The sequence below is a fragment of the Lissotriton helveticus genome, chromosome 11 (genome assembly GCF_964261635.1).
Source record: "Lissotriton helveticus chromosome 11, aLisHel1.1, whole genome shotgun sequence".
Lineage (NCBI taxonomy): Eukaryota > Metazoa > Chordata > Amphibia > Caudata > Salamandridae > Lissotriton > Lissotriton helveticus.
This window is the reverse complement of record NC_136072.1, coordinates 441,118,095-441,132,119: the sequence shown is the minus strand read 5'-3', so window position 1 is coordinate 441,132,119 and position 14,025 is coordinate 441,118,095. Positions and strand designations below refer to the sequence as shown.

Sequence of the window (14,025 nt, the reverse complement as noted above, 5' to 3'; positions counted from 1 at the left end):
TAAGTCCAAATAGACAGCAAATGCTTTTTGGGATTTGTCACTTTTCCCTGAAACTCACTATCTATTCCACTGAAAAACGACGGTCATTAAAAAAAACTAACAATAATCAAGGTGTTTCTTCTTAACAGTTAATAATGCAGTTTCACACTAGAGAAATAAACATTTAAAAAGAATGTGCTGATATTGGCTGAGAGTAAGCAAAGGTGATAATGGATTTAACATAATTTACCACAAGAACAGGACAGCAAGTCAATAGGCTTGACTAGGTTAAACTAAGATCATACAAATTGGTGGGCACAAGTGCTGCATCTTTATAGATTTATACATGAAGGGCTGGGGACCTCCCGCAACATTAGACCACCCCCCTCTTCCCGTCGCTTTTCACAGCCCCCCACCCATCCCTGTACAAAGTAGATAAGCAAAGGACATCCTAAGAACTCACATCATTGATCATTAGCAGAGGACACATTCAATTTGTGAAAAATATGCACATTCACCTTAATTAGCAACATACTACAAGAATTAAATAGTCATACGATTAGCCAAGTTTTAAGACTTTTTAAAAGGGACGAACCACTTCAACTGTCACATTGATGTCATGTTATTCACAATTTCATATCTCAGTGTGCAGTGGGCAATACTAACAAGTTACTTACCTTTGGTAACACTTTTTTTGGTGGATACAGTATCTGCCTGTGTATTCCCCACCTTTTAAATGATACCAATGCTAAGCATTCCATGGAAATTTTTTCCAAAGCTCTCCCACCTCAAAGAGGATGTCACAATGGAACGACTCCGTGTGAATTCATCTGAGCCATAAGAGGACCTTGTCGACATGCTGACGTCAGTTCCACCAATTTTTTCCATGCCTTCAAACCGAAACGGGCGAACGAACAACATTTTACACAAGTATACATGGTATAAAATACACAAACAAATAAGGAAATATCACACCGTAGATATTTCCCCAAATCTAACGAACCCTATGATTTAAGAAGAAAAATCACACAAAACATTATGTATGAAAGATGATACAATTTTTTTTTAATTTTGGAATAAGCAGACAGGCAACGGGGAGGTGGGTGTCAGTGAGGAATCCACAGGCAGATACTGTTTCTATATCTGTATTGTACTACAAAAGAGCGGCCTACTGACAGGTTTGTTTGGTGAGTCCACATAAACAAAGCTTTGTGCATCCGAGAAGTAATGACGATGACATCGTCGAAGGACCCTGAGAAATGATGGCATTATTTGTCGATTTCCTCTTGTAATGGTCTCATTTTGAGACAGCAGTTGGGAATTAAGGGAATGCAGGAAGACAGCATTCACAGAAGTGACTTGAACTGTCGGACAGAAACAGACTTTCTTGTCTGTAGAAGAGATGCCAGCTTGGAAATCCGTTGTTGTCTTTCGTTTGAGACACACTCCTTTGTTGTCTGAGAATTTATCACGGCTCCCAAGAAAATCTGAACCCGAGAAGGGGTGGTGTGTGACTTCTCCAGGGTTATGGACAGGCCCAGTGACTGAAATCGAGACTGGCATATTTGAGTGTGTCTCGTTGCCACTACAAATGACTATGCCTTGATAAGGGAAAAATTTGGACGCCCGCTTGGCGAAGATGTGCTGCCACTGGCGCCAAAACCTTGGTGAACAATCAGGCACAAAGGGGAGGACTTTGAATTGGAAGTCCTTGCCAGCCACTCTGAAGTGCAGGAATTTTCTGTATCTGGGTAGGATGGGGATATGAAATAGGCATCTTCAAGATTCAGTGTTGCCATGGAATCTCCTTGAGACAGAAACTGAAGCACTTCTTGGAGAGACAACATTCAAAACGATTGTTTTTTGAGAAATTTGTTGAGGGAATAAAAATGCAGAATGGGGCGCCAATCCCCTGATTTTTTCTTGACGAGTAAGAATATTGAATAGAAACTTGCACCCCTTTGTAATTTTGGAACCACTTTGATCGCTCCTTTTATTAACAGGACTTTGATTTGGAATAAGAGTTCCTTCAGATGTGCAGGAGGACCACCTCTGGGAGGAGAATTTTGGGGGAAATGTTTACAAATTCCAGGGTGTGTCCTCTGGACACTATGTCCAAAACCCATCGATCTGTAGTGATGGCGGACCAGTTTGAGAAGAAATGGGAGATACGTCCTCCAACTTTGGCTGGGTAGATGAGCAAAGTGGTAGGCAGGTGGCGGCTGTCGCTGCTTTTTTGAAGAATCTCTGCTTCTGTAGGAAGATTTTCATCTGTACTGCTTATAGGAGGCAGCTGGAGGTTGACGATAAGTTTGCTGTTGCTGTGAAGAAGAGTAACGTTGTAGTCACTGATACTGTCCGTCATGATTGTAACCTCCTCAAAAGGAATAGGAGGAACCACGACCCCTCGCTCCACGAAAAGGCTACTTTTTAAATTGTAAAGTTCCCAGAGCATGTGCGGTGTCAGTATCTTCAGGCAACAGATCGATGAAAAGGGAAATGTCTGACCACATTTGCCTATCATAGCGGCCTAGAATGGCAAGGGAATTAGCCGCACAGACCGTAGTTACTGCCATGGTTGAAAATGTTTTGCCAATAGCATCAAGGAGTCTGCCTTCCCGGTCAGGAGGAGCCGACATTGGAGAAGAGGGATTCCTGGCAAGACGCTGAGCCGCCCGCAAAATAACCAAATCCGGCTTCGGTTGTCCAATTAAACCGGCAGGTGAATTGTCTGGTGCCTTGTACTTTGTCAAAACGCAGCAGGACCGCAGGAATGGAGGCAGGGGTTTTCATGACCTTGTGACCCTCCTGCCAGATGAAATCTATTCTAGGAATCGCCTGCACCTGTTTTTGTGGTCAACTCTTGAAATCATATAAAAAACAATGCTCATCCTATGAAACCATAGGGAGATGGAATCTTTTGGCTGCTCTGTACCCGAGGACATGAAAACCACCTATATCCACAGGCGGAGATTCCACAGGAGTAGGAGAGGCAGTCGGTGGTGTCTGAATTTGGTAATTGTCCCATTCAGAAAGTAGGGATCTATCGTCTAATTCCCCTTCTTTCCTGACCTCATCAGTTGAATGAGTCTCCTCTATAATATAAGCAGTAGATGCCACCGGAGAAGTAGGAGGGGGCGGCACAATGATTGAAGAAAGTGGAGGAACAAGTGTTTGAGGAACCGAAGAAACTGGCTCTGAAGGAGGGAAACGGCGGAAATAGTCATTAAGGCCGATGCTGCATATTTGAAATGAGCGATAAAGGCACCTGTGCAGTCGGATTTGCAGACTGCGATTGGAAATGTAGCTCTGAATAATAGTCCTAGTCTTGTTCTTCATCTATGTCCTAGCACTTAATGAGGAGCTCAGATGGACTGCGAGCTGCTTGAAACCTATCATCCTCCTCTGAATCCTCCTCGTCCGCCACATAAACCAACAGCTGCACTGGAAGATTTGGAGAGACTTGTATAGGCAAAAAATGGTCCATTGAAGATTGCCTCCATTGAAGCAACAAGCTTTTCCTGGATTCAGATGAGGGCAGAAGACCTGCTGAAGGCTTCAAAGGCACTAGAGGCATCACACCTGGAGGTGAAACCAGGGATTCACTGTCGTCGACAGAGCAACCGTCGTCAAAGCGACGAGAGAACAGTCGATAAGACAAGCGTTGACGAAGAGTGTGTCGACGAGGTAAGCGTCGACTAAACCACTAGATCCTGGGAAGTTCCCATCGACGAAGAAGTGTCAGTTGACGAAAATCTTCTTAATCTTCTTCAATGAAGAGAAAGCAGCTGACATAAGCTTCACCGTCACTGAAAACAGAGTTGACAGAGAAGACGTCAATAACATCAACATAGCAGGCTTAGATGAAGAGAAAGTATTCGTCGTCGTCGCCCTAGTAGTGACGACGGAGAACTTAGTCAATGGCGGAATCCACGACACCTTTGATAGGCCCGTTTTCTAAAGTAAAAATGACTGACAGAGATTTTGACGCCCAAGACCTAGATCTCGGGGGCGCAGACGATGTAGAGGGTCTCTTCGGGGGAGCAGAAGTCACTTTTGACAATGAAGGCTGGTTTGGAAGAGTGATGTTTTTTCATTACCTTGGCCTTAGGAGAAGTCAATTCCGCCTCACTAGCCCTTTTCTTAGAGGCAACAGTCTTAAGAGAGGAATCACTCTACATCAGAAACTGGGTCATCTTTCATTTCAAGCTTCTGTAGCCACAGAAGTAGTCTACCTTCTCTGTCCCTTAAGATCTTTTGAGGAAAAATCCTGCTCATTTTACAGTCTCTCACCTGATGGTCAGGATGTAGGCAGTAAATACATTTCTTCTGAGGATCCTCGGAGTGAAGACGTAATTTTCCACAAGACTCACAGTGCCTGAAGAGTGATCTCTTAGTAGTAGACATTGCTGAGATGCTGTAAGTTGAATTCTTGAAGAGTTGAAGTACTGAGCAGATCTCAGGGAGACACCCTTCACACAACGTGGAGTAGAAAATCTGAGGTTCTGAGCCTCTGGGGAGAAGGTTCTACTGGGTGCTGTCGCCTAATTGGCTGGAGTTTGGACTATATCTAATGACTTGGATGAGCTAATAAAGTGACAAGTTTTTTCCTATTGATTGCTATGTTACATTACTCCTTATAGATTTTTTTTAGCTATGCTATTGTTATACTATGGGGATATATATATTACCTACTGGCGGTCGCCAGTAGGTAGTTATAGTTAGGACCTACTTTCCATAGGAAATCCACAACAATCTATTTGGAATAACTTTGGCGCTGGTGGACGAATTTTCGCAAATTTCTCCAAGAAAATGGCCTGCTCCGCTCTGCTCCTTCCCTGAAAGTTTGGGGGTGATTCGTCAAGTGGGGGCCGAGAAAAAAGGGGGGTCCCAAAACATGTTTTGCCCATGCAATTTTCCATTGGGACCTTTAGCCAGGGCTACAGCCCGAACGGCTGAAGGGAATTACACCAAATTTGGCAGAGAGGTAGAAGTCGGTTCGCAGATTGTGCTTTTTGTTAAATGGTGTAAATCCGTTCAGTAGTTCCTGAGAAAATCAAAAGTAAAATCATAGTGATATCTAGAGACGAAATACGGCACGCGTACCGAAATCCGTACAATTACGAGCACGAGCTGCATGCTGATTGGATGTCAACTGTCTGTCAACACTCCAAACCAGGAAGTGTTGGCAGCCATCTTGTGCCTCGGTAGCACCGAGTCACAAGAAAACAGTAAAACAAAGTTGAAAAATAAGGAAAGGGGGCAGGGTAGAAACATGTTGACCCCCTAGGCCTGCTCAGGGGGTCCCACATGGATCTTTAGGCGCAAAAATGTATTTTTTTTTTAAATAAAAAAACCGTGGCGTATGGTACTCGTACGCGGTGGAAAAGGAAAAAAAAAACTAGAAGTCTGTTTTATTCTTGATTAGCTCCCTGGGGGTCAAATCCCGGGGGCAATTTTTTTCTATAATGGGGGGCTTGGAAGTGTCCAACAGGAACAAAAGAATGGGAAAAAAAACTAATGTCGAGGACAGCGATGCTCCTGCTTCCTGCATTTTATCAGGTCAATAGACTGTTTTCCATAACACAAAAAAGTTTATTGCAATAAATGCATAGAATTTTAACTTTAGCAAAATCTGGATCAATTTGTGGGTGTGGACTGCTTGCTGAAAATGCTGGTGCAGCAGTTGATGTGCTTGGTGCAGCAGCAGGTGGGTTGTCCTTCAACCTCTGTGTTGCAGCTCGAGCAAAGTTGTTGGGGTGTAAGTTCTTCATGTGTCGCTCCATATTTGCTGTGCCAAAGGAGTATTTTTGAGATGGATCATCCCTTGAAAGAGTTTGGAAAATTTTACAGCTTACTTTTGGAGCATTAACCTTTTTTTGCCCTTCTGGAAAAGTAAAAAACTGCCAAATTAGAGCTTCTTTCTTCTTCTTTGGAGGTTCTTCAGGAATGAAATATTCCTCTGAAGAATGGCTGGAAGATAAGTCCATTGCTGTTATTATGGTAAACTTCGTTCTATTTGACAAGATTCTCAGAAGCGATGCTTCTTCTTAGAAAGTCAAAGTAGAATTATTAAAATGGGACAGAAGTTTCGTTGTAATAGGAAGTGTTATGAACCAATCAAATCTCTTCTTTTAAAGTCACATGGCTTTCCGTACGCTTATGCTGTGATTAGGGTACTCTTACGATGCGAGTACGCATGACGTTCCACCGCGATTTGTGTAATTGCTTTTAAAAGTAATATAGGATTATTGGAACTTAAAAAAAATGTTTTTATAATTATCCTAGATAATGTCGTTAGTATGTTAATTAAATACATAAATATATGTTTTTAAACAATTAAAAACATACGCGTCTTTGCGTATGGGGCGCCGTACATGACGACACACGGAAGCTTTGATGCGACGTGTAACGTGAAAGCGTATTCGTAGCGTATGCTGAGAATGATTAGCAGAAGAAGTGGAGAATGTGGAGAAGTGTGGCTCACTGGTTAGAGGAGGCAGACCTGGAAGCAGAGGTCAGCCCGGGACCAGGGTTCAATTCCCGGCTCGGCGGGGTCTTGAGTCCTAAAATGTCCATGGACTCGACAATTATCGCTCCGGTGCCTACTCGATTCATGGGTTCACACTCTGACTCTGGGCAATAGCTTGCTTAATCTCCACAACGGCCCCTCGCGGCGGGATGCCTGGCTTTCACCTTGCAGATACCCTGCCGGGGTTATCTCGCAGGGGAATACCAGGACGGGTTCCCTAAGCAAGCGCTTAGAAACCGCTTGGTGATTTGCGCTATATAAATTCCTGTACAGTACAAACTATGGTGCAATCACTCTGTCAAATCAGAGCACAGGACGCGCTATGAGAATGGTTAGAAGTGATCACTCATTGGAGATCAGATTCAGCTGTGTGGCTTATCCACGGTATCATAAAGTTACTTTTTAGCCTGTTTAAGTTTGAAGTTTGCATGAAATACTATGCTATAGGCAGATATGGATCTTTAGGCAGCGCTTATCTCCATTAAGCTTGGTTATTATCATTTACATATAGGTGCCTGAGGGAGGAAAAAGAAGTCTATCTGAATGGCGAGGAATGCACAATAGCACCAGATCACTCCTTAATTTGTAGACACATACAATTGAATGGCTCTTGTAATCAAGATGCACCTAATTTGGCCTGAGTTTTGAAAGGCACTCCGACACCTGCTATCATACAAACGTTCAGGGGAGATATTTAATTTGAAATAATGCAGATTGTTGTGCAATGTTAGCAGGCATCGCTTACATGATTACGGTAACTGAGCGTGTGGTTTGCTATAAAAAAGTTGTGTTTACTCCTCTGCATGGGAAGCTGGATGTTTCCATCTGGCTGTCGATTCCGACCTTGAAAGAAGAGTCAACAAAATGAGCCGTATAAGAGCGCTATTGTCTCAAAAAAAGGTCGCTATTACATCTGCTAGAGAAACATTTGTCCTTCATGTAGCAAACACCCGCACAGAAGTGCATGATTTATTAAATACAGACATGCCCCTGTATTTTTTAATTTTTTAATTCAGAGTATCTTTAATGCGTCCTTGACTACGGGGTTACCTTACTTTTTTAAAGTTAGAAGCAGTGGCCTTGTGACTTCTTTTCAAACTATATTTGGTGTCTTCTCTGCATTTTTTCATTCGATGTTTTCCAGCATCTTTGGTGGATTCCCCTTAATACTCGCATTAGTTGCCGGTGTGCTTCTATTAATTTTTTTACTTAAATATGGATGCACATCCTGCAGCACACGAGAATATGTCCCGGCTGTTGCTGGTCCGCAACCGAATGCTTAGTTATTACGGAGCGCTGCCTCTGGCTACATTGAGTGCAGCTTAAGGATTATCGTTTCGATTCTCCTTTTTCACATGCGTTCAACCTGTCTTCCATTGCCTGAGCTGCGATTTCGACTGGGCCCTGGATTTGTGTCTCTGCTGTACAGTGTCTCCCAACGTGGATTATGACCAGCTGATGAGCCCCTTAGTGGTTCATGACTTGCTCTGTTCTGACAGCGGGATTATGGCCTTAGCAGCGATACATGGAATATTGGGACGCTGGAATGTTTTTGCAGCGGCGCATGACTTCTTGGCACGCAATTACATTGAAGATGACCCGAGTTTTCCTCCAATGGTGATAGAGGCTCCGGTCGTTGAGGAACATGTATGTTCATTCTCACTAATGAATTGGCTGGCTGAAATTTTTTCAGATGAAAACAATGACTTCCTTTTGGAGGCTATTGCTACATACTGTGCTTATAAACTGTTGGATTAAGACTCTTTGATTTTTCTACCTATTCTTTATTATTTAGTTACTGTTTTCTATCAAACAGGGAATATTCTTTTTTGCAAATTTGAACTTGACTCTGCTGGTCAGGCTTGGACTCTGCGTTTCTAATTCACCCACGTTTATATCACATGCTTCGATCGAGGGAGGGTGTTGTGGGGTGAGCCTTGCACTCATCACACCATGTTAAGTTAGCATGGGTTTATTAGAAGCTTAAACGCCATTTTTGCTTTCCTGCTCTGCTTTGCACACGACCCGCACTTGTGATATTGTTTAGAGAAGGCGGAGTATTTCTAGACTGTCTTGCTAGTTTAGGGTGTATAGTGAGAGCATGGAACATCCAGGTTATCTTGGATACTGTGTCTGTTATTCGGAATGATTCTCGCACGTTCGACCCATAACACATATGCAGCTGTGGCCACCTCCGATACTGGCGCGTTTAATAATGTATTGTGGAGGCATAATTACACACAGTTGGAGAACATTTGTATACTGACAGTTTGCGCAGAACTCAATGTGATCCACTACTGCTGAGTACCAGAGGTATGGGTCCGCCCATGTAATCCTATGAGACCTTCTGTAGTTATAAACTAACCTGGTAGGTAGGGAGGGTGAAATGTAGGTATATTTTAAATCTGTCTCCCTTTAGCATTATATGATGCTTTCTCCCTTTGTATTTTATGGAATAGTAACAATGCTGACAACCTTGTTTCTGAGAATATGTTTGGTTGTATTATCTAAAGTACTGCGCATGAGATTACGGCGTTAGAAATAAACATTTCAAACTTGCAAGTGTGTTTATTTACTCCTTGTTTTGAACTGGTGTAAGACTAACGAAAGAGTGCTTTTTTTATCCACCTTACTTGAGGTAATCTAAGTCGCATGTTTTGGGTTGACTAGTCATTGGTGTTTTTGCTATAGGACGAATAACCAATGAGTCACTGATTGCTAGTCTGGTAGAGGGTTTGAGTACTAAGGTGGGTTTTGGTACACCGTAATTCACTGAGGTCCTAAGACTTTATGCACAGTTCTGTGTAGGAGCAGAATTCCTGCAACAGTAGTTACAACAAAAAGGCTCAATAAAGGGCCTTGAGTTTGAATAAGAATATAAAATTGAAGAATAATTGATAACCCCAGCCAAGAAAGGAAGCAAGTGTGCAAATTTACAGTGCCTTCGGCCGGGGTAGTTGTTACAATAAAAAGGCTCGATAAAGGCCTGAACTTTGAATAGGAATATGAAATAGAAGAATAGTTGATAATCACAGCTAAGGAATGCAGCAAGTAATTGTGTGTATGTGTGGATGATGTGTTGATTGAGTGGAAGATGAAAAAGGTGAAAAATAAGAAAGGCTGGAGACACGCAAACTATCCACTGCCTTGTCAGTGAATCTTTGGATTTCCAGCTCATTACACAGATAGGGTGTTGGATTCCGCAGTGGGAGCAAAAGAAACGAGTATCACATCTAAGGAAGCAAGCTAGTGCATAAAGTAGATCACTCATGAAATGGTCAGTGACAGCACTCATGACATCACAAATGACATCACTGATGACATCATCCAGTGAATGTGTGACTTTCTGAAAAATAAATATTTTTTATATATTTATATCTAAATTTCGATGGAAGAATAAATGGGTAAATGAGTGTCTAAATGGATGGTTTTTATTTTGTAAAATTGATTGTATATCGGACTTATTAAGTGTATCTTAGTGAATACATGTATTAGCGAGTAATGTTTAAATATTTAAATATCTCTATCAGTGTCTCACTTTGTGTATAACTGGCTGCACTCACGGTTTGTATGTGTTTTGAAGACCGCATGTGTGCAGGACTGTATGGGTGGATGAGTGTGTGTATGGGTGTGTTAGTGAGTGAATGACTGTCTCAATAGTGTCTTTATGAGTAAGTACATATGTTTTAAACTTGCATTTGTGAGCATTGATGTATATAAGTGAGTATATATGAGAGTTATAGATTGGAAGAGTTGATGTATAAATAAGTATGTGTTTCTATAAGTGATTGTTTAAGAAAGTAAGTATGTGTAGGTTTCTGTAGAAGTAAGTGTAGTGGTGTATGTATAGCTGTATATGCAAGTAAATGGATGTTTGCATGTGTGAGTATGTGTGCGAGTAACCCTATGGATGACTAGTGTGTAACAGGATGTATAGGTGTATGAGTACATATGATGAGTGAATACATGTATGAGTGACTATATAGAACTGTTGGTGAATGAGTGGATATGTATGTAGATTTTGGAATTACTGAATAGCTTCTTCTAACTGGTATAGGTATCTCCATTGTTTTGAAATTTTTAGTTTCTATTTTTCAATCTGTTTATCAAAGGTTATATTAGGGTGAGAGGAGGTCTGCCACTCTTTCACAAGGATGATGTCATCAGTGATGTCATTTGAGATGTAATATGTGACGTCATCAGCAGTGGATTGCGGGCGCGTGAGTTATAGTTAGCTGAACTAACTATAACGGGGGAATTTCAATGGTTTTGTATGAGTGAAATGTCCAGCTAACTATAACATGTGTGAAACCTATGTTTTTTTAAGTGAATTTCTAAGGTTTTTTAAATTCTAATTCCTAACTATAACGTGGCTAAAACCTATGGTTTTTTCAGTGAAATATATATATATATATATATATATATATATATATATATATATATATATATATATATATATATATTCACAGAAAAAACCATAGGTTATAGACCATATATAGTTAGGAATTAGCATTTACAAAACCTTGAAAATTCACTGAAAAAACCATAGGTTATAGACCATATATAGTTAGGAATTAGCATTTAGAAAACCTTATTTTACTCACACAAAACCATTGAAATTCCATATATAGTTAGTTGCACTAACTATATATCGCGCACCCGCAATCCACTGCTGATGATGTCACATATTACATCATTCATGACATGGTCAGTGACATCACTGATGACATCACTGATGACATCTCAAATGACATCACTGATGACATCACTGATAACAACATCCAGTGACTGTATGTTTCTATAAAGTTTAAATATGTCTTACATATTGAAGAATGAGTGGATGTGTAAGTGTCTGGACGAAGGATTTAGTAGGTGCATGACTGACTGTATGAGTGAGTGATTAAATGTGTCTCACTGACTGCATGGGTTAGTGACTAAACTGTCTTAATTTGTGCATCATTATGTCTGTTGTTCTGTAAACTGCTGCATGTGTTGATCAGTAGCTATATGAGTAACTATATGGGTTATTGATTGATTGCCCAAGTATTTGTATGGGAGACTGAGTGTGTGTGTGGCTAGCTGGGAGGTGTGTGACTGTGCAGATCAATCTGTACTTGTATCAATGATTGTATAAGAAGGTAAGTATGTGTTAGTATATGTTTGAAAATGTAAGGTGCTCTATGTTTAACTGTATAGACAAGAAAATGGAAGTGTCATTGATTCTTTACAGGACTTACTAGGTGTGTGAGTAACTCCATGGATGAGTGGCAGACTGTGAGTGTCTGTATAGGTGTATGAGTGCATATGATAGTGTTGTAAAGATGAGTGATTGTATGTATGAATGATTGTATGGGTGAATGAGTGAAGGTGTGTGTAGACGTAGCAATCAGTGAGTGCGTATGTAGTAACTAGTATTGGTGTGTCAATGGTTTCAAAAATTATACTCTCTTTTTAACACTGGGTGAAACAGAGGTTATATTAAAATGTGAGGAGATGCATTGTATTGTCACATGAATGATATCATCAGTGATGTGGTCATTGATGTCAAATGAGATGTCATCAGTGATGTCATTTGAGATGTCATCAGTGATGTCATCAGTGATGTCACTGACCATGTCATGAATGATGTAATATGTGACATCATCAGCAGTGGATTGCGGGTGCGCGATATATAGTTAGTGCAACTAACTATATATGGAATTTCAATGGTTTTGTGTGAGTAAAATAAGGTTTTCTAAATGCTAATTCCTAACTATATATGGTCTATAACCTATGGTTTTTTCAGTGAATTTTCAAGGTTTTGTAAATGCTAATTCCTAACTATATATGGTCTATAACCTATGGTTTTTTCTGTGCATTTCATTGGTTTTTTAACAGCTAATATCTGTAGCTGTAAAATGTATTCTTCTTTAAATCCAAAAATATATTTTATATGTTTATGAATAATTTTTTTTTTTAAATATTTTTTTTTCTTCGTTCCCGCTTCGCGAATCGGGAAGCTTCCCGTTAGCTGACCTTGATGCCGCGAAATAGACCGCGAGCCGGTAAACGTTTCTTTACCGCAAGTGCCGCGTTAGAAAACAACATCGTGACGCCTCCCGTCCGCATGACGTTTCACGTTGTCGCGTGATACGTCATATGACGTGCTACGTTAGCGAACTGGTACGCGAAGCGAGTCGCAAAGCGCAGGTTTCTGGAAGCAAACCGGGAGGCCCTGCAAAGCGCTTAACGTAAACACAGCAAATCATGTGACTTGGTAATAACACTTTTCATTGGTTCATTTCACTTTTGGTTTCCTAATGATGTAAGACTAGGTCATATAATCTAAAATGAACACTTTTGATTGGTTGAGAACTCTTGTTTTTCCCAAATGATGAAAATCCCTCCTTCTTTCCTCACTCTGACTTTCATCATTGTGAGAGAAAGACCCTTTGTGATCACTGAGCAATGGCTTCTTTAGTAGCTTCAGCTGGTGCTTCCCCACCACCTCCACCACATCCAAGGAAGAGTGGACCACCTGCTCAAGTTATAATTCAACAAGAAGAAGAAGAAGAGGAACAGGACGACGAGCACGAAGAGAGGCAGTTTTTGCCTGAGCAGCCCAGGACGTCTCACCGGAAAGAAAACTTCATTTGGCAATTTTTTAAAATTCCCAAAGGTCAGAAAAAAGTAAATGCAAGATACGTAACTTGCCTTATATGTCAAGATAGACTGTCCAGAGGAACCGAGAAAAAATACAGTTTCGGAAACTACACAATGCATCGCCATATGACTAGGTGGCATCCTAACAACTACAGTGCTGCACAGTTTCGGAACGACCTAGATAATCTCCCTATTATGGCCAGAAGATCTGTTGTACCGGAAGTAACGGGACCAGAGGGCAGGGAGATGGTGCCAAATATACAAATGAAATTTGGTGAAGTAAAACACATCTGCGTATTTTGCGATGGATTCATTTCCTACAGAGAAAAAAGCATCACTCTGATCAACAGAGCTATTGACTATCATATGCAAGTTTGTACGAAACGCCCAAAATAATAAATACTTCTTTTTTTGTTTTGTTGCTCCTGTTGAGCCCTTTACAATGAATCGTTTTCATTGCCCCCTCCAAGAAAAACCCAAAAAAATATAAAACTGTTCAGAAAAATTCAAAAAAAGTAAAAAAATGTTCCGAAAAATAATAAAAAAAATATAAAACAACAAAAACAATAAAAAAAAAGTTCTTTTCAGAACTACCTCCCCGTTATTAAAAAATTGGTACAATATTTGGAACTGTGCCAACCTCTATTTCTCTTAGTTCGCTTCCCAGTTCGCTCGCCGGTACGCGAACCAGAAGCGAACCAAAAACAGTAAGTATAAGGGAAGGAAACAGACACTTATGTTAAAAGAAAGACAGCTATAGGGGAGTAAACTAGAGATACTATTACCCGTAATCCACTGCTGATGATGTCACATATTACATCATTCATGACATGCTCACTGACATCATCAGCAGAGGATTGCGGGTTTTTTGG

The 14,025-nt window shown here is 40.7% G+C and overlaps 1 protein-coding gene across 1 annotated transcript in view; it reads right to left on the bottom strand.

Annotated features, from left to right (window-relative positions):
* Positions 1–14,025, bottom strand: part of CUL3 (cullin 3) — a 580,651-nt gene that overhangs the window by 378,873 nt on the left and 187,753 nt on the right. The gene's annotated exons all lie outside the window — the stretch shown is intronic.